At 49.2% G+C, this 20,129-nt stretch overlaps 1 protein-coding gene across 6 annotated transcripts in view; it reads right to left on the bottom strand.

Moving 5' to 3' along the window:
* KIAA1671 overlaps positions 1 to 20,129 on the bottom strand; it is a 245,237-nt gene that overhangs the window by 95,420 nt on the left and 129,688 nt on the right. The window lies entirely within an intron of this gene.

Here is a 20,129-nt window from a genome sequence, read left to right as displayed (position 1 = left end):
ATATCCATGGGGGCAGGGGGCACCTCTGGGGTCCCACCCTGCCTATGTAACCCCTACCGAATCACACAGTTTACCTGGCCATAATTTGGTTTACCCATCAGTCTTCCCCTCCAGGTCCCGAGCCTGTGGGCGGCAGGGACGTGTCCTGTCCACCCTTGATACCCAACATCCTGAAGAGGCTCTCATCGTACCCACTGTGTGAGATGAAGGAATCACTGAGGCTTGAACCCAAGTCACAGGACTCCAAACATCCTTCTTGGGAGACTTGTTTCCAAGGCAACAGGGAAAGGAATTCAGATAAAAGAAAAAAAAATAGAAATGACTTGATTTTACAAGTCAATCCCAGATTATTTATAAACCAAGCTTAAGATTATTTCCTTGGGTTAATTTATCACATTCTTCTTCAAATAGTCATTTTGGTGACCTAAGATGTCTTTTACCTTGGGATGAGCAATCAATCAATCAATCGATCAATCAATAAAAATCATCTAGCAAGGAAATCTTTCTAGAAACAGACAGAAACTCATCACCTTTCTTTATCAGACCCCACCCTCAGCTCAAGTAGAAAGCAGCGTTTTCCATGCTGTGGAGAGTCTGCCACGTGGCCCTGCCTGGCATGGCAAAGCCAATCTGTAATTACAGCCCCTCTTCCAAGAGCCAGGCCTCTTACAAGGCTGCAAACCCTGGCCTTCTCTAAAATGGAAAAAGGCAGGCGGCAGGCCCCCACCTAATTCCCCTGCCTGACTTATCTCCTGGGCCACCCAGTGGTTCTGGGGGCAATCAGACCCTGGGAAGGAGGAGGGGAGCTCTGCTGGTATCTTTGGCCACACTGCCTGGGGCTGGACAACACGTTTCTTTCCACTACAGCGACTGAAGTTCCATACTGTTGGCTCAGTTAGCAAAACAAAGCAAGATGTTCTTGGGAAACAACAAATGAGAAATGGGATGAGGAACACATGACCTCCCCTAAGAAATGTATTTCTGACCAGTGAGTTTGCTTTACTTGGCTGAACTGCCCTCTAAGCAACACTCCGAGATTATAAAGGTCTCCATGAGTATCATAAAAGATTAAAAAAATGAGAAGGCCTTTCTGGCCTTCTCTCCTTGCTTCCTCCCTCCCATCCTTCTGACTTCAACAGGCACTTTCTTGAGTGTCTACTATGAACCAGGTACTATAGCAGGGAAGCCAAAGACCCAATCCCTAGCCTGTGCAACTATTTTACTTGGGGTTTGTAGTAAGCATAGTCTCAACTCACAGTAGCTGTCATTCACCAAGGGCCTACTGTGCGCCCTACTGCCTCGTTGACAGGTATAACCCAGGAAGGCTGTAATCTCCATTGTACAGATGGGACAACAGAGGCTCTGGACAATGACATCACTAGTCCAAGTCATGCATCTGCTATGTGCAGAGCTGTGACACAACCCACGGCTGGGTGGAACTCAAAGCCTGGGCCCTTAACCACCGGGCTACCCTGCCCCTGTGAATACCCCCATTTGTGTCAGCTGGATTATGGGGTGCAGAAGATGTGGTCATAGGAGAGAAGACCTTGCCCTGTGTTCCTCCTCCCTTCCACTCCATTTGGCTTTCTCCCACTCACACTTAGATTGGCTGTGAACCCCAACTGAAGCCTGATGGTGAAAAACACAAGGTTCACCAACATGGCTTTGGGTACCCCCTCCCATACTCAGTTCTGACGAAAACTCAACCACATCGACAGCTCCAGTGACCAGCAGGTCTGGGTGGCCTCAGAGGGCATCTTCCATGCCCTCCTACCCAGGCTGAATGGAGAGGAAGAGCCAGGCTCTGCCCCACACCACTGTGGGGCCCCAGGCAATGCTCCCCTCCTCTCTGGGATGTGATTCCCCAAGGGGGTTACCCAGGAAGACCACAGGAAAGACCAACTCAAAATCCTCTGCCTTCCTCTGCAAGGCCACCAAACCCAGTTACAAATACCGTATGGCCTGGGGCCCTTGCACCACCTTCTCCTGCCTCAGCTGCCTCCTTTTGCAGATGGAAATCATGACACCTACCTCCCAGGTATCAGTGCAAGCCAAGAGCACACAGGAGGCCCCCAGCAACAGGCACGGATATTCCAATGGGGACTGCCCCATTGGAATCCACCATTGGAACGAGTGTGGCTTAAGTACCCACATTTGGCCAGGTGCGGTGGCTCACACCGGTAATACCAGTACTTCGGGAGGCCGAGGCGGGTGGATCATGAGGTCAGGAGTTCGAGACCAGCCTGACCAACATGGTGAAACGCCATCTCTAGTAAAAATGCAAAAATTAGCCAGGTATGGTGGCGCACACCTGTAATCCCAGCTACTCAAGAGGCGGAGGCAGGAGAATCGCTTGAACCTGGGAGGCAGAGGTTGCAGTGAGCCAAGATTGCACCACTGCACTCCAGCCTAGGTGACTGAGCGAGACTCTGTCTTAAAAAAAAAAAAAAAAAAAAAAAAAAAAAAAAAAAAAAAAAAACCCACATTTTGAAAGACAAACTTATAAAGAGAAATGCCCCCCTTCCCCAGGCTAAATCAACACTCGTCCAAAGGCTGCTCCGATAGGGTACATATTTCCTAAGAGCTGACGGGACATATTGTGTGTGCCAGGCCCCACAGCATCTCATGTCATCCTCACAAGCACGGTTTAGGGCAGGGCTCCAAAGTCTGACTGCCTGGCCCTCCAGCTCCTTGCTATGTGATCCTGGGCAAGTAGCTTACCTTCTCTGAGCCTCACCTTCTCTGCCTTTAAAAGGGGAGAAAAACGGTACCCTTCTTACCAGTGGTGGTAACATTATATGCTCTGACCAACTCATGGGAACAAAACAAGCATCCCCACTGTGCAGAGGAGAAAATTGAGGCAGAGAGTGAAGGCTGGAGGTTGTGCAGCAGCTTAGTGGCGAAGTCTGACTTGGAGGCCTGTGCTCAACAGCTTCGGCTCTCTGGGCAAGGCAAGAGTGGTACCACGCCCCACCCCCATCATTTCCATCACTCAGCTGGGCAGCCCCCACCTCTCTCTCATCTCATAGCTGCTGTGAGGAATGGTCTCCACTTGCAGAGCACGCCTCCACACAGGAGTGCTTTCTCCTGACCCGGCTGGAGGTCTGTTCTCACATGCCTTGCTTCTCTGCACACGGGGAGCCTCTCTTTTGCGCCACCCACGCTGTTCCAGGAGCCATGCTGGGGTGGGCGGAGAGGGCAGGGAATGGGGCAGCCAGGCAGCCCTGGCATCTTGACAAAGGGGTGTCACTCCACAGGTCCCCATGGCAGCCCATCTTTTGGGTACAATGCACATTCCACAGCCTCAGAGTCCTAGACCTTGGGCTAGCCTGGATTTAGTCTCTTCCAGAGCCCCTGGCATCAGGGCAATCAGAGCAAAACCCCCCCGCCCCCTCCACCCAGTTGTTTCCAACCCAGAGCTGCCTGCAGATCCTACACAGCCTTGATGCTTCTTGCTTCTGAGTCACAGCTCTAAGGTTACTCTCCAGACCCTATCACAGCACCCTTCCGCTTACACTTTAATAATTACAATTCCTTGGTATTTCCCTAATTGTTTATTTATTACTGTCCCTCTAAGGAAGGCTTATAAGAACAGAAATCTTCTATGTCTTAGTCTCTGCTATTGCCCCCTGTCCCTGGCACACTGGAGGCATTCGGTAATGCCGAATGGATTGTTGAATGGATAAATGAATGAAGTAAAGAAGGGAAGGAAAGGGGAGGGAGAGGAGGGGAGGGGAGGGGATGGAAGAACTACTATTTGCCTTCTCTTCCCTGCCCCTTTCTCTGGCCAATTTCTACTTTGTGCTGATGTCACCACCTCCAGGAAGCCTTCTCTGCTGCTCTCTCCTCCAAGTAAAGTGCCTTCTCTGTGCTCAACTCCTGGGCTTCTTCCATCACAGTGTTCTCTTTGCCATTTTGTAAATGTCAATTTTCACAACCCTCTGCCTACCAAATCCTGGCCAAGGGGACCTGGGGGCAAGTCTGCTGGGTGGACTACAGGGAGAAGTCTTCCTCATGATGCACCCTCCTCCTTGGTGGGATGTTGTCCGGGCTCCTGAGGATGGCTGGAACTGTGGCAGCCATTTGGGGACCATGAGGGAATAAGATGCCGAGAAAAGTGTAGGAAGATGGGAAGAACCTGGGTGGATCTATGCATCCAGGACTTGGAAAACTCCCTGTAAAGGGCCATATAGTAAATATTTCAGGTGTTGCAAGTCATATGCAGTCTCTGTCATACCTTCTTTGTGTTTTGAGTGGTTTTTGGTTTATTTTACAATTTTTTTTTTTGGATGGAGTCTCGCACTGTTGCCCAGGCTGGAGTGCAATGGCGCGATCTCGGCTCACTGCAAGCTCCGCCTCCCAGGTTCACGCCATTCTCCTGCCTCAGCCTCCCGAGTAGCTGGGACTACAGGCACCCGCCATCACACCCAGCTAATTTTTTGTATTTTTAGTAGAGACGGGGTTTCACCATGTTAGCCAGGATGGTCTCCATCTCCTGACCTCGTGATCCACCCGCCTCAGCCTCCCAAAGTGCTGGGATTACAGGCGTGAGCCACCGCACCCAGCCTACAACCTTTTGAAGGTGCAAAACTCATTCTTGGTTCACAGGCCATAGTTTGCCGAACCCCATACTAATACCAGCTGGTGAACTGTGCGAGGTAATACACGTCCTTATTGTCAGACCCATTTTTATGGGGGTCTTTGTTACTTTCAGCATCTCCACTGATGAAACAACACCATTGTACCAAATGACAATGGTGAGGGTGTGGAGCAACTGGGCCTCTCATACCCTGAGGGTGGGAGTGCAAAATGCTACAAATACTTTGACAGGGTTTGGCAGTTTCTTAACAAGTTTATCATACACTTACCATATGATAAGGCCGTCTCACTTGTAGGTATTTACCCAAGAGAAACGAGAGCATTTGTCCATACAAAGACTTGTATAGGAATGTTCATAGCAGCTTCATTCATAATAGCTCTAAACTGGAATCAACTCAAATGCCGGTCAATAAGAGAAGGGATGAATACACTGGCACATCCATGCAATGGAAAAGTGCTCTGATAAAGGGAACGAGTTATTGATATGTGCCTCAACGTGAACACATCTCAAAATAATTATGCTAAGTGAGAGACACTGATGAAGAAGACTGCAGAGTGCACGGCTCCATTCACGTGCATGTCTACAACACACAGACTAATCCACAGTGGCAGAAAGCAGATCATGGTTGCTTGAGGACAGGATGGAAGGAGGGGTGGATTCCAAAGAGGCAGGAGCAGGCCTCAGGGAGTGTGGAACGTGCTTATTATTTTCACTGCCGTGACGGTTCCACGGGAATACACATACGTCAAAACTCATCAGATTGTACACTTGAAACGTTGTTTATTGTATGTCAATTAGGGTTTTTCAGAACTGTTAAAAAATAATAATGGTGTTGGCTCTTGTAATAGGCAGAACTTTGAGGGCAAAGGACATGGGATGGGAATGTCTTAGACAAATGGGAAACACCCAAAGACCAGCGGACAGGCAACAGGGAGGGAAGATGGAAGCCTGAGAAGCCAGGGGCCCCACAAGATCTTGTGTGTCTTGAGTGACTGCTAAGACCACCTCTGTCCACTCCTATGTAGCTGAGGACGAGTGAGACCAGGCTCCTCAGCTACTTTGGTGAACAGGCACAGAGAGGCAGCCCTCGGAGACAGCCCGTGGACAAGCGGCTGTAACTGCCACTGCCACCCTGACCCCAGTGGGGCGAAGGAGCCTCAAGGCCCTGTGTGGGCTGTGCCCAACAGCCACAAGCACTTTTTGGAGTTCTGAGATGCTAGAGTTGGTGTGTCGAGTGTCAGGTTCGCCGTGTACCCTGCAGATGGTCTCTCCTCATCTGACAAGGCCGGGGACACACAACAGAATTCCTCAGGAGCTCTAGGCTTTTTCTCCCCGACTCATCACAGAGAGGACAGGAAGAACTCCCAGCTTAGCTCCCCAACTACCATCTGCGGCAGGCAGGGAACACATCTGGCTCTGCAGCTCCAAATCCTCCCTCTCCGTCTGATCCCAGGGACAGTGCTATTGCTGTCAGGCCCAGCAGAAAACCTAGGCTTCCTCCATTGGGTGCTGCACCTTCAAAGAAATTTTTTATCTTGGCTACAGAAGAACAGGAGCAGAAACAAGGGAGGAGAAAGCCGAAGGCTAACCAGAACGGTGAGGTCATGCTAAGTCAAAAAGGATCAGGAAACAGAACCATGAAAAGGAGCAAAGATGAGGTTGTGAGAGATTGGGCATAAGGGGATGAGTGTAGGGGGGCTTAGCAGTCATCAGTATTCCTACAGCTTATCTTCATTTACATGTTTCTTGATTTTTGTTTGGTTTTGTGTTTTTTTTTGAGATGTGGCCTCACACTGTTGCCCAGGCTGGAGCGCAGTGGCGCGACCTCAGCTCACTGCAAGCTCCACCTCCTGGGTTCACGTCATTCTCCTGCCTCAGCCTCCCGAGTAGCTGGCACTACAGGTGTCTGCCACCATGCCTGGCTAATTTTTTATATTTTTAGTAGACATGGGGTTTCACCATGTTAGCCAGGATGGTCTTGATCTCCTGACCTTGTGATCCACCCTCTTCAGCCTCCCAAAGTGCTGGGATTACAGGCGTGAGCCACTGTGCCCGGCCTCTTGATGTTCTTTTAGAAATGCATAGCATTTGTAATTTTTATTGTCTTTTGCTCCCAGATGCTGGAATGTGAGTCTGTGCAGAGACTGGACCGCATGGCACCCCACCTTTCATAAGAACCACACCTACCTTTCCCCATAGAATCTCCAGAATCACAGAGTGAACTGGATGGTACCTCTGCCATTTTACAGAGGGGGAAACTGAGGTTCAGAGATGTTCGGTGTTGTGCTCAAGGTCACTCAGCTAGGAAATGACTGCATGAGGCCTGGACCTGGGCTTGTCTGGTCTGCAGGCTGGTGAACTTTTGTATATACACTCTGGAGGGAGCCTTCCTCATGTCTCAAGAAACACCACCTGAGGCTCAGCGCACTCATATCTGTCTGTTTTGTTTACTACAGTATCCCCACCCCTTAAAACACTCAATAAAGAGCTGGGGAACAAACAAGTGGACATAGCAAATAACGATGCTCAGCGAGAATCAGAGGGAGGGAGGGAGGGAGGGAGAGAGGGAGGGAGAGAGAGGAAGGAAGGGCTGGCTTCCTGATGCTCCGCGATCCACCCAGGACACAGGCTGTGCTCATGAAAACACAAAGTCGTGAGAATGCGGATGTGTACCTCCTGGGGCCAGGCTCAGACGGTAACGGTGACACCTCTTCCTAAGTGTTCATTTTCACAATCACGTTTCTCAAGGCACATGACATATTTTCTTACAACGCTGTCTGGAGCTTTAATCCTACCTCCCTAAGACCTTTCAGAAAGAAAAGGAGGCCTGGAGAGGCTGCTGGAGGAAGGCCCGGGGGTTATGCTGCATCAGCCTTCACTAAAATGAACTCACTGGTCCCATTCTGCTCCTTCTTCAAGTTCTCTTGAGGGGTGTTCTCACTCTCACCTTTTACTTCCCACCCAGGGGCCTGCTTGCCTCCCACCTGCTGAGGGGCCTTGGACAGACCTGGGCCTGTGTCCTCTCAGCCAACAAGGAGGGGTTGGCCATGATGATCTATAAGGGCCCTTCAGGTCTCCATCCCCGATTCATTCACTCCACAAAGCCACCCTGGGGGTCTGCATGTACCACCCGCGGCACAACACATCAGTCCCTCTGGAGGGAGCTCTGGAGGGGTCCAAGCTCTGGGCAAATGACCCACACCTGCATTTAAACTGGGCCTCCCTGCTCCCGTTCAACCACCATTCATCCCAAGTCTCAAGAAGGCAACAGAAAATGCCCTGTTTGGAGCTTTGACAGAAAAACTCCTCTCTCAAGAAGGTCTGAGTTGATGGTTCGCTTTCTTCGAAAACGAGAGCGATGCTTTAAGTTGGGAGCAGCCTTCGCGTTTGGATGTGGACACCTGTACAGTCCTCAGGGTGGCCCCATGTATCTCTCTGTCCTCCCTCCCTTCTTTAACCCAAAGTGAAAAGTCCTGGGAGGCAAGGCGGGGGCTGGCAAAGTGCCTGCAAACCAGCATCACTGTCAGGATCTGAGGGAGAGGAGAGAGGAGAGGGGAGGGGAGAGGAGAGGGGAGAGGGGAGAGGGGAGAGGAGAGAGGGTGTGGGTGTGGGTGTGTGTGTGTGTGTGTGTGTGTCGGGGGGGCAGGGAAGATCCCGGTACCTCTCCATTCTTACTCAAACAACTGATTTTCAGGGTATAATAATAACTGCCTCCCTGCTCCCCACCAAGTGTTCTCATTTCAAAATGGACTTAATGAGATCCCTTGGAGGAAGGACTTCTCCAAGCAATTGAACACACTGTGCAGTAATGAGCTGCCAGCAGCGAGTGTCACTTAATGGAAACCAAGTGGACAGAAACAGGTCAGGGGAGGGAGTGGCTGTCCCTTAGGCACCTATTGTGCCCGAGCACAGTGCTAGGCACTCTATAGGGGTTGCCATCCATTATTTCATGGCATTCCACTAACAGCCCTGCAAGGTCTTGTCTCTCCTCTTGAAAGATGAGAAATCTGAGCCTCTGATCTTGTTCCTAGGCTGTGAAGCATAGCTAGGCTGCCTGCTCAAAACTGGTCCCTCCACCAATGCGCTGTGGACTTCAGACAAGTTACTGCACCTCTGAGTTTCAGTCTCCTCATCTGTAACTGGGGATAACAATAGCGATTGCTTTGTAGGGTTTGTGTGAGGGTTGTGTGAGACACTGCCTAGAGATTACCTAGCACACAGTAAGTGCTCAATGAACATAGTCACTTGCCGGCTGGACTTAAACCCAGGAACCTGTCTGCTTCCAAAACTCAGTAAATTCTCTTTCCACTAATCTGCAACTCCCCCATCCATACTCAGCTGGTGACCTTGAGCTCACCCTCCCTGTTCCCTGCATCTGGGAGGCCACCCTGACTCCCTCCAGTGCAGGGGGCAGAGGGGCCACACTCACAGCCCAGGCCAGCCTCTCCTCTTGTGCTCTGATGCCATCTCTTCCCACCAACTCGAAACAGCTCCCCTGCATCTAAAGCTGCTCCCTCCACACTCTTCCCTGTTGCAGTAAAATTTGGCACCATTCGCCTGTTATTCGGGCCAGACACTGGGGACCCTCCGTAGTTCCTCTTCTCCCCAGATCTTCCAATCCATTCCCATGGCTTGAATTTGAAACTACAGCCTGAACCCGATCACTTCTCCTTGCTTCCCATCCCACCCCAGCACTGGACCCAAGTCCCCACTGCCGCTGGCCTCCCTGCTTTACCTCCTGCCCCTCCAGTCCACTCCCCACACATCAGCCTGGCTGGGCTTGACAGTTCTCCATCCTACGAGGTTAGCCTCCACCAAAAATGCTCCCTCATCTCTCCACTACAGCCAGAATAAACTCTACATATTCTGCCCTGGCCCACAAGGCTCCCACTTGCTTCCCCTACTTGCTCAATGGAAGGCTGGCAATATTGGCCTTACTATGCCTCAACCTGTCTCAGCTTGTTCCCAATGCAGGGCCTTTGCACGTGCTGTTCCCTCTGCCTGCAGCCTCCTTCCCCACATCCCTGCGTGGCTGGCTCCTTCCCTCAGGGCTCCACCCAAATTTTATTCCAGTCATGCTTCCTCCCAGTCTCATCACCTGTTTTATTGTCACATCATTCTGTTTCCTTGTCTTCACGCATTTATCTGTATTTGGAATTATTTATCTTTCATATATATTAGCTGTCTCTCCCACTAGAACACACACTCAGCCAGGGCAGGAATTGTTTTTCGTATTCCCCTCTGATGCTTGGTGACTATAACAGCGTCGGGCACAGAGAAAAGACTCAATACGTATTTGTTGAGCGGATAAACAAAGGAGTAAATGAATGAACAAATAAACTAAAGGATGAATAAATGAACACACACACAAGCCAAACTCTATGGGGCTGTACTTGTCCATCTCTAAAACAGAGGTGGTAACCCCAACACCCACAAGACGGTGATGAAGATGAACCCTGATGAACCAGAGCCTAGGAGATGCTCAATAAATCCTTGCTGGTTGAAGCATTTCAGTCAGCGGGGGCTCAGCAGCGGGCATCTCCTCTCAACCCCTTACTGAATAAAATGCATTTAATAGTCAAAATCCTGTAACAGAGATACAGCAATTGAAGGCCCAAGGAAGAACGCATGTGAGAACATGATTCACTGTATTACCCGTAGCCATGGCAACTGAAATCTTCAAGCGCAGTTCCGCCTCGCTTTAGTTTTCTATGCAGAAATTTCTAAAGGAAATGTTCAGATTTCTATCTCTGCTGATATAGAATAGGCATTCTCATTTGGCTTGGAGAGGAAAAATGCAAAATACCAGATTCCCATAAGGTAAACTGGTTTACGAAGAAAGAAGAGTTTTGTTTTTGGCAGCGTGAGTTCAATTCTGAGAGGTAGAACAAAATCATCTTCATCATCATCACCATCATCAACAAACATCACCTTTGCTTGAAATAGAATGGACCAGGCCAGGCACGGTGGCTCAGGCCTGTAATCCCAGCATTTTGGGAGGCCAAGGTGGGTGGATCACCTGAGGTCAGGAGTTCGAGACCAGCCTGGCCAACATGGTGAAACCCCATCTCTACTAAAAATACAAGAATTAGCCAGACATGGTGGTGGGCGCCTGTAATTCCAGCTACTCGGGAGGCTGAGGCAGGAGAATCGCTTGAACGTGGGAGGCGAACGTTGCAGTGAGCCAAAATCAAGCCACTGTACTCCAGCCTGGGTGACAGAGCAAGACTCCATCTCAAAAAAAAAAGGACTAGTACTTTATCTAACCTTCACTCATTCACGCAGTCATTTAAGAAGAGTTCACTGATTGCCTACTGTGTTCCAGGCCCTGTGCTAGACTCCAGGGATACAGCAGTGAACCAAGACAGATGAGGATCCCTGCCCTTGTGGAGCCTGCAGTCCAATAGGACAGACATCCAATGGAAGAACATTCACAGCATGGAATTCCCAATAAGGAATAGTGGAGAGAAACACAGTAGAACAGAAGGACAGCCCTGTGGGATAACAGAGCCACCATCCATTGGTTTTGTGACCTTGGGCAAGTCACTACACATGTCTGAGCCTGTGATAAAATGATGATAACAATATTGCTTGATGAAGGTGCTACGTGTACCCAATGAGATGACAGAAAAAGTGCCTTGTGTGGTGTCTGATATACAGCAAGCACCCAGTGACTAGTCATTCTTCTTGCCTTACAGAGGCAGAAGGGGCCAGCCCCTGGCTGTTTCTCTCGACAAGGCCTCAGAAAAGTTCTCCGGGTGTGGGGTTTTCCCAAAGGACTGCCTATGTTCTAAAGGACTGAGGGAGTCTGGGAGACATTTGAGATTTCAACTTTCAAAATAAATGTGCAGGAAAGGCCAGGGAAGAGGAAACAGATTAACCTAACAGCTACCCAGATAACAAATGAGGCCAGAGTCCTGAACATGTTTAGGGTGGGGTCCCAGCTAAATTCTCCAAAATATGAGGATGGAGGATGCTGAGAACAGCCTGCCATTGTGGGCTTCTCACCACACCGGCCACGTGCAGGGTGAGACTGGAACTTCAGGGACTGATGAAAGAAATTACGGTCTCTCGACCGGCATAGCAGTAGAGCTAAGGGCTCCAGAGCTCAGCACACTCCAATGCAAACCCTGAGGCCTGACAGCAAGAAAAGCCTGGTGGGCCAGAGACTTCTTCTAAGGAGCTGCCCGCACTCCCTGGATCCTCACAGGTGGAGTGAAACCCTGGCAGAGGTGGGGGCATTTGAGCATCAGGCTGGAGCCCAGGAGCCAGGAGGCAGACAGCAGACCTGGTTTATGTTTGACAGTGCACCACCCTCTTCTCAGCTTCTAGCCTCTGTACCTACACACGCCGTTCCTTATGCCTGAGCATAGCTCCATCACCCCTGCCAGTCCCAGCCCACCTAGAAAACCCCTGTTCAATCTTTAGATGACCCAGAAAGGCCACGGCCAGGCATTTCTCCTGCAGCAAAACACACAAGGGCGCAAAGGTGTCTGCACAACAATGTTCACTGCAGAATTGTTTATAGTGAATGCAACTGGAAATGACCGACATGTCTGTCTAGAGGCAACTGGTTCAAAAAATTACAGTGCAAGGAAGAATATAAAGCCATTAACAAAGAATGGCATAGACCTATTATGCTGATATAGAAAAATCTCATCATTATGAGAAAAAGAAAAGTCAGGACATTGATAACTATGCATAGCAAGATCTGATTGTGTTAAAAATTAAACACACACGGCCGGGTGCGGTGGCTCATTCCTGTAATCCCAGCACTTTGAGAGGCTGAGGCGGGTGGATCACCTGAGGTTGGGAGTTCGAAACCAACCTGACCAACATGGATAAAACCCATCTCTACTAAAAATACAAAATTAGCTGGGCATGGAGGTGCATGCCTATAATCCCAGCTACTCGGGAGGCTGAGGCAGCAGAATTGCTTGAACCTGGGAGGCAGATGTTGCAGTGAGCCGAGATCGCGCCACTGCACTCCAGCCTGGGCAACAAGAGCAAAACTCTGTCTCCAAAAAAAAAAAAAAAAAATTAAACACACACACACAGGCACCCCTTGGTATCTGTGGGGGATTGGTTCCAGGACCCCCACAGATACATAAATCCACAGATGCTTAAGTCTCTTACATAAAATTGCGTAGTATTTGCATGGGACCTACACACATCCTCCTACACACATTAAATCATCTCTAGGTTTCTTATACCTAACACAATGTAAACACTAAGTAAATAGCTGTTATGCTGTATTGTTTAGGGAATAATGCCAAGAAAAGAAAAGTCAGTACATGTTCAGTACAGATACAACCATACATTTTTCTTCGAATGTTTTTGATCTATGGTTGGCTGAATCCACGGATACGGAAACCATGGATACAAAGGGCAAATTGTGCATGTGTGCATGCACGTGTGTGTGTGTATACATATGTACATATGGGAGGGTACAGACACAGATATAGGCACAGACATTGTCTTACGTACGCAGAGAATATTTTCAAAAGGAGACACATGAACCTGTCACCAGTTTCCGGAGGAGGGGACTGCAGGTTGGAGGTGATGGCAGGGAGACCAATTTCTCTTTAGAACACTGTTTTGCACTGTTGGAAATGTTAAACATGTCTGTGTATTACTTTTCCAATTAAAAAAAAGTTATTTATTTTTAATGTTTGTTCATCACTTGTATTAAATGTTCTGTCCCTAAAAGGTGACTTAAATTCCCTCCAGTGTGTGAAGACAGTCCAGTTACTGCATCATCACACGTGTATCCATTTATGTGTCTGTCACCCCTTCCTTAGTGGTGGGGAATGTGGTGGCCACACCTCTGTACCCTTCTGCAGAGCCTGGCACCTGGTGGGTACTCAGTAAGTGCTTGAGGAATGAAAGACAACATTGGCCAGGCGTGGTGGCTCATGCCTGTAATCCCAGCACTTTGGGAGGCCAAGGCCAGTGGATTACCTAAGGTCAGGAGTTCAAGACCAGCCTGGCCAACATGGTGAAACCTGTCTCTCCTAAGAATACAAAAATTAGCTGGGTGTGGTGGTGCACGCCTGTAATCCCAGTTACTCAGGAGGCTGAGGCACGAGGATCGCTTGAACCTCAGAGGCAGAGGTTGCAGTGAGCCGAGACTGCCCCACTGCACTCCAGCCTGGGCGACGGGGTGAGACTCTGTCTCAAAAAAAAAAAAAAAAAAAAAAAGAAAGAAAGAAAAGAAAGACATCATTAACACCAGTAAAACCACTTCCATCTTCTTAAGAGCTTTCATTTTACCAAATGACCACTCACAGAGCACCAACTACTCCATGCTAGCCAATTTATACCCAGCATCTCATTTAATTGAGTCAATACCCTGAAGCCTCGCTAAAGGTGGTAGATGCTGTTGGTTCCCTGCCAGATCTCCTTTATTGGCTGGGGCGCCCATTCCCCAGGTGCTGGAGGCTCTGGCTGCTATGGCTCACAGCCCCCTCTCCTCCAGACCGTGGGCAGTGGAGTAAAAGCTGCCCCAATGCTCTGAAGTAGGACTTATTTTGTGATGCTGTTCACCCGCCAAAGCTCCTGAATGGACCACGTTGACTCAAGCTCTTGTCACTAAATCACATCCACACAAATCCCCACCTCAGAGTCTGCTTCTGAGAACCCGATCTGAGACACTGCTCTGCAAAATCAACAAGGTGACGCAGTTGTTGTTGTTGTTGTTGTTTGGTTGGTTGGTTTTTGAGATGGAGGAGTCTCGCTCTGTCCACCAGGCAGGAGTGCAGTGGTGCGATCTCGTCTCACCGCAACCTCCGCCTCCTAGGTTCAAGTGACTCTCCTGTCTCAGCCTCCTGAGTAGCTGGGTTATAGGCGCCCGCCACCATGCCTGCCTAATTTTTGTAGTTTCAGTAGAGACAGGGTTTCGTCACATTGGCCAGACTGGTCTCGAACTCCTGAGATCAGGTAATCCACCACCTCGGCCTCCCAAAGTACTGGGATTACAGGCGTGAGCCACCGTGCCCAGCGGGGACACAGTTTTTTAAACAGTTTCTGGGTATCCACTGATTCCAAACTAAATCTCTAAGAGTGGGCAGATTCAGCATGAGAAGTTTGGAAAAGCAAGACATGTAGCTGAGGTTGGTAAATAAGATCCCGGAGGCAGCGGCGGGGTGGGGGGTGGGAGGGGCAGAATAAAGGTTTATTATGCCCATTTTACAGATGAGAAAAACTGAGGCTCACATAAGTGATTTTTGTTGTCATGGATTCTAAATTTGAAGTCAAAGAGGTAGATTTGAACCCTGTTCTGTTGCACCCCAAAGCCTTAACTCTTCTCTCCATGCCTACTGCTCAGCTGTTTGGGGGTTAACAGGCCTGGCCAGTGCTGAACATGGTAACTTTAGGCTGGCTGTGAGTAGAACATTCCCCGGCTTTACTTGCCTGGTGCAAGCTGCTCAGCCGGCTCTAAATTTAGAACTGCTAACATGGTCAGGAAGAGGGGTCCCTGGGGGGTACTGTTCCACAGCCAGACGGCGCTGGGATTCGGACTGGCGCCTTGGTCACACTCAGAGCCAGCCTGGTGTGGAGAAAATATGGAAACAGCTCTCCGGCCGGCCTTTGGGGGATTTCCTGTCCACCTGTGCAGACCAAACAACAGGAAAAGTCTGCAGTGGGGTTGGGTGGATGGGACGGGGCAGATGGAGATGGGCGAGGTCCACCCAGCCGGGCTTCCCTTCTCAATTCATTCACAGATGGACGCTCCTACAAAGGTCAGGGCAGTGCAGGAAGCATTTGCTAAGCACCTGCTCTATGCCTGGCCCTGCATTAGGATCTGAGGGAAAAGATGAACGAGATACATTCCTCTCCTCAAGAAGTTCGTTTATGCACTCACTCACTCCTGCGTTCAGCTCAACACATATTTATTTATTCAGCACCTATTGTGTGCCAAGCCCTGTTCTAGGAATTGGGGAAACTAAAGAGCAAGACATGTCCCTACCCACAAGAACCACTTTTTCACTCACCCACTCATTCACTCATTCAGATTAACATTTAATGAGCACCTGCTGTGTGCAAGACCTTAAGCTAGGAAGTGGAGAGACAGAGATGAACAAGACATGCTCTCTGAGGATGAAAAGTTTCATTTTCACATTGATTGTTTTCTTTCACTCTTTCGTTCAGTTCTGTAAATGATTAATGAGCACTTGCTGTGTACTCAGCCCTCTGCTAAGCACTGTGCATATAGATATGAAACAAGACACAGCCACTACTGATAGAGTTCACTTCAGTGGTTCATTCATTCATTCAGCATAACATTCATTGATGGAAACTCCTGGATGTCAGGCACTGTGTTACGTGACAGGGATACAAAGATAGGGGCTGTTTCTGCTTGCAGAGTCTCACTCATCCATTCATTCTTTCATTCCTCCAGTGCAGTGAGTATTTATTGAGTGTCTACTATGTGTCAGGGACACAGATGTGCATACCAGAGAATCTCTGCTCTTGAACAGCCTTCCTCCCTTCCTCCCTCCCTCCCTCCCTCCCTTCCTTCCTTCCTTCACCACTTATCAGTTTGCTTCACTCAACATATATTGGACACTTACTGTCTATCAGGCTGTGCGGAGGCAGAGGAATGAATCCCAGGCCTGGATCTGAAGGAAGTCATAGAAACACCAGCTCACACACATAGGGTGAGCATCATTTGGTTCCTGTCAGGGCCATGAGGACCCACCCAATGGTTCCTCAAAAGCTCCCAGCAGCAGGCAACACGTCCCTCCTACAGAGCCGCAGGACGGACAGGGGGTTATGGGGGGGGGTAGTGGGGGCCCCTCAGCACACTGGGAGAGAGAAACTGCTGGAAATATACACCAGAGGGAGGGTTTGGTGAGTGAGGTGATTCAGACATCTCAGTGAGGATTTTTAAGAACTCAAGGAATATTCTAAGTTCAGAGGAGGAAGAGAAAAAGATCAGCCCACGTCTTCTGACTGTGGCATACTCAACACCAAACTGCCAGCAGCAGTGTTGGTTCCCCTTGGCTCCTCTGCCCTCCCAGGCCAAATGCCTGCCAGGAAAACAATGGCTTTGAATCGGCTGCTGAGAGGACTGAGAAAAGCGTCCACATGAAGTCCCTGGCACAGTGCCCAGCACAGAGTAGGTGCTCAGTGAATGTCACCCGGGCACATCTGATTTACTGCAAGATGCAGTGGTTTTGAATGTGGCTACACATTCTCTGCCACTCCTGCCACTGAGAAGGGGGTCCATGTCCCTTCCCCTTGTCACTGCATGGCCCAGCAGAGAACAGAAGTGACGCTATGTAAGTCCTGTGGCTGCAGCCATCATAAAGGGAAGTGTGGCGTTTGCCTTCTTTGCCACAACACTCACTTCCAGAGCCCTAAGCTGCCATGTTGTGAGGAAGCCCAGGCCACCAGGAGTGGCCGTGTTTCAGTGCTCTGGTTGACAGTCCCAGGGAAGCCTGGTTTTTGAACCATCACGTGTGCCAAACACATGGGTGAAGAAGACTGTAGATGGTTCTATCACTCAACTGTTCGAGGCTCCCAGCTGACACTCCAGACAGGCAGTAGCCACTCTCACTGAGCCCTGCCTAATTTCTGACCCACAGGATCCATGGACGTAATGAACAGTGGTTGGTTTGCACTGCTGTTTTGGAGTCGTTTGTTATGGCAACTGATAACTGGCCTGGAGGCATTTCTTCAACAGGTCCCTGCCCTGCACACCCTGCAGAATCTGGGAGGATCAGATAAACCAGAAACCATAAAATACCTTTCATACATTGTCAATTTTTTTTTTTTTTTTTTTTTGAGATAGAGTCTTGCTCTGTCGCTGAGCAAGTGCTTTGGCGCAATCTCCACCTCCCGATGCAAGCGATTCTCCTGCCTCAGCCTCCTGAGTAGCTGGGATTACAGGCGTGCGCCAACATGCCTGGCTAATTTTTGTATTTTTAGTAGAGATGAGGTGTCACCATGTTGGCCAGGTGGTTTCGAACTCCTAACCTCGGTGATCCGCCCGCCTCCGCCTCCCAAAGTGCTGGGATTACAGACGTAAGCCACTGTCAAGTTCTATACACACAGGAGCCACTGGCATTATCTCTCAGGACACAGAGGGGGCTCTGCAGCCTTCCTGACCACACTAAACTTGGCAAACCATAACTAAGACTGCCACTCCCATCAGTTAGGCTGGGAGACTCTGCAGACTACTGGGACTGACCTGCACTCACGTGGCAGGCCGCTGCTTTGTCCTCAAGACAAGACTTAGGTCATCCCTCCAGGAGGAATGAACTGGAGGACAAAGGCGGCTTTCACTGGGCCCAGGCTGCTCTCGGCAAATAGGGGCGGTCAGGGCAGAGCTGGAAGGGGGCGGCCCCAGGCACTCCCCCCTGGGCAGGTAGCCAAACAGGCCAGGTGGGGCCCAGGCAAGCTGGGGCAGCAGGGGGTCTGGCAAAGGGCTTTCTTCCCTGCTATCTGGGTCTTTTCCAATCTAGGCCTTAACAGGGAGAGGGCAGAGTAAAATGAGGCATGAGGACAGCTTGGTAAATTCAATAGAATGTGGAAAAGGTATCCCTAGGATTAAGGTCAAATTAAAAACATAAACTAACACAGTGCAGGCTCCAGAGTAAGACAGGCTGGGATCAAATCTTGGCTCCACTGTTGACCAGCTGTGTGATCTTCTGCAAGTGAGTTAACCTCTCTGAGCCTTGTTTTCCTTATCTGTAAAATGCATATAATAACAGTGCCTCCCTTCTAGGACTGTCGTGAGGATAAAAAGAAACATTCTAAAGTGCTTTTCCTAGTACCTGGCTGTTATGGACTGAAATATATTCCCCCCAAATTCACATATTGAAGCCCTAACCCCCTAGTACATCAAAGGTGACTATTATTTGAAAATAGGGCCTGTAAAGTTGTGATTAGGTTTAAAATAAGGGTGTTAGGTTGGGCTCTAATCCAATCTGACTGTTAACGTCATTAGAGGAAATCTGGAAACGCAGACAGGAGCCCACACACGCAGAGGGAAGATGGTGTAAGGACACAGAGAGAAAGTGGTTATCTGCAAGCCAAGGAGAGAGACCTCAGGAGAAACCACACCTGCCAACACCTTGATCTTGGACTTGTAAACTCCAGAACTGTGAGAAAATACATTTCTTCTGTTTAAGCCATTCAGAAGTCTCTGGTTTTTTAATATGGCAGCCCTGGAAAACTAATACACCAGCACATAGGAGGAGCAAAATAAAAATCTCTGATTACGATATTATTACATTTATATTACAGCAACAAAATATTAGGTCAACATGAACATGCCTATATTTTATTAATATAAATGTTTGATACAAAATATTAAAACAATATGAAACACCTGCAGTTGTATGTCCCTGCCTCAGAATTTCTATATAAAATATCAGGTGTTTTTTGTTTTTTTGTTTTTTAGAGAGACAGAGTCTTGCTCTGTCACCCAGGCTGGAGTGCAGTGGCACAACCATAGCTCACTACAGCCTCCAACTCCTGGGTTCAAGTGATCCTCCTGCCTAGCCTCTTGAGTAGCTGAGACTTGAAAGCATGCACCTCCACGCCCAGCTAATTTTTAAATTTTCTGTTGAGACAGGGTCTTGCTATGTTACCCAGGCTGGTCTCCAACTCCTGGGTTCAAGTGATCCTCCCACCTGGGCCTCCCAAGGTTCTGAGATTACAGGCATGAGCCACCAGGCCTGGCCAACATCAGGTTTTCTTAAACTGTAATAATTCAGACCAAATTCCTTGACAACCTTGTCATCCATGCATTACTGAACCACTGAAATGGTTACATTGTGTCCTCTGGGCTCCAATCACAGTGATAAAATCAATGACACCCTCAAATCTCCCACTTCTTCCAGAGGTGCCTGGCCTCTGCGCATTGTGGTTCAGCCTCTTGGATGCCCATCTTCTCTTGTCCTACTCAGGTGTTAAGACCCAGCTCAGGCCTAGTTCAGGGTAGGCACTCAATACACGTGCACGGCAAGCCAACTATGAGATAAGTTAATGCATTTCAACAAAGAAGATGCTGGGCCCAGAGGGGCCGGTGGCTGGCACAAGGTCACAGTATCCTGGCTCCACACTCATCAACTCTGTCTCAAACACAGAAACCACATGTCCACTCAGCTTGAAACCCCCAAATCTGAGTCCTTTTTCAGCTCTGGAAAATCCATTTGCCTACCAGCAGCAAACAGTGCGGGTAGAGGGCACGGAGAGGGCATCAACCTGCATCAAGCCTTCCATAGCTCACTGTAGCTTCCAACTCCTGGGCTTAGGTGATCCTCCTGCCTCAGCCTCCCCAGTAGCTGGAACTATAGACATGCACTACCCAGCGGGGTAATTTTTACATTTTTTGTAGAGATGGAGTCTTGCTATGTTGCCCAGGCTGGTCTGGAACTCCAAGGCCTCAAATGATCCTCCCATCTCCTTCCTTCTTTTACACTCCACACTATTCTCTCCTGATGTTGGACTTTCCAGAGGCTCTGTGCAACCTTTGGACAAGTCAGGTTTTGCTCAGTGTCCTCATTTGCAAAATTTG

This window comes from Pan troglodytes, chromosome 23 (genome assembly GCF_028858775.2).
Source record: "Pan troglodytes isolate AG18354 chromosome 23, NHGRI_mPanTro3-v2.0_pri, whole genome shotgun sequence".
Lineage (NCBI taxonomy): Eukaryota > Metazoa > Chordata > Mammalia > Primates > Hominidae > Pan > Pan troglodytes.
This window is presented reverse-complemented; position numbering and strand designations above follow the sequence as displayed.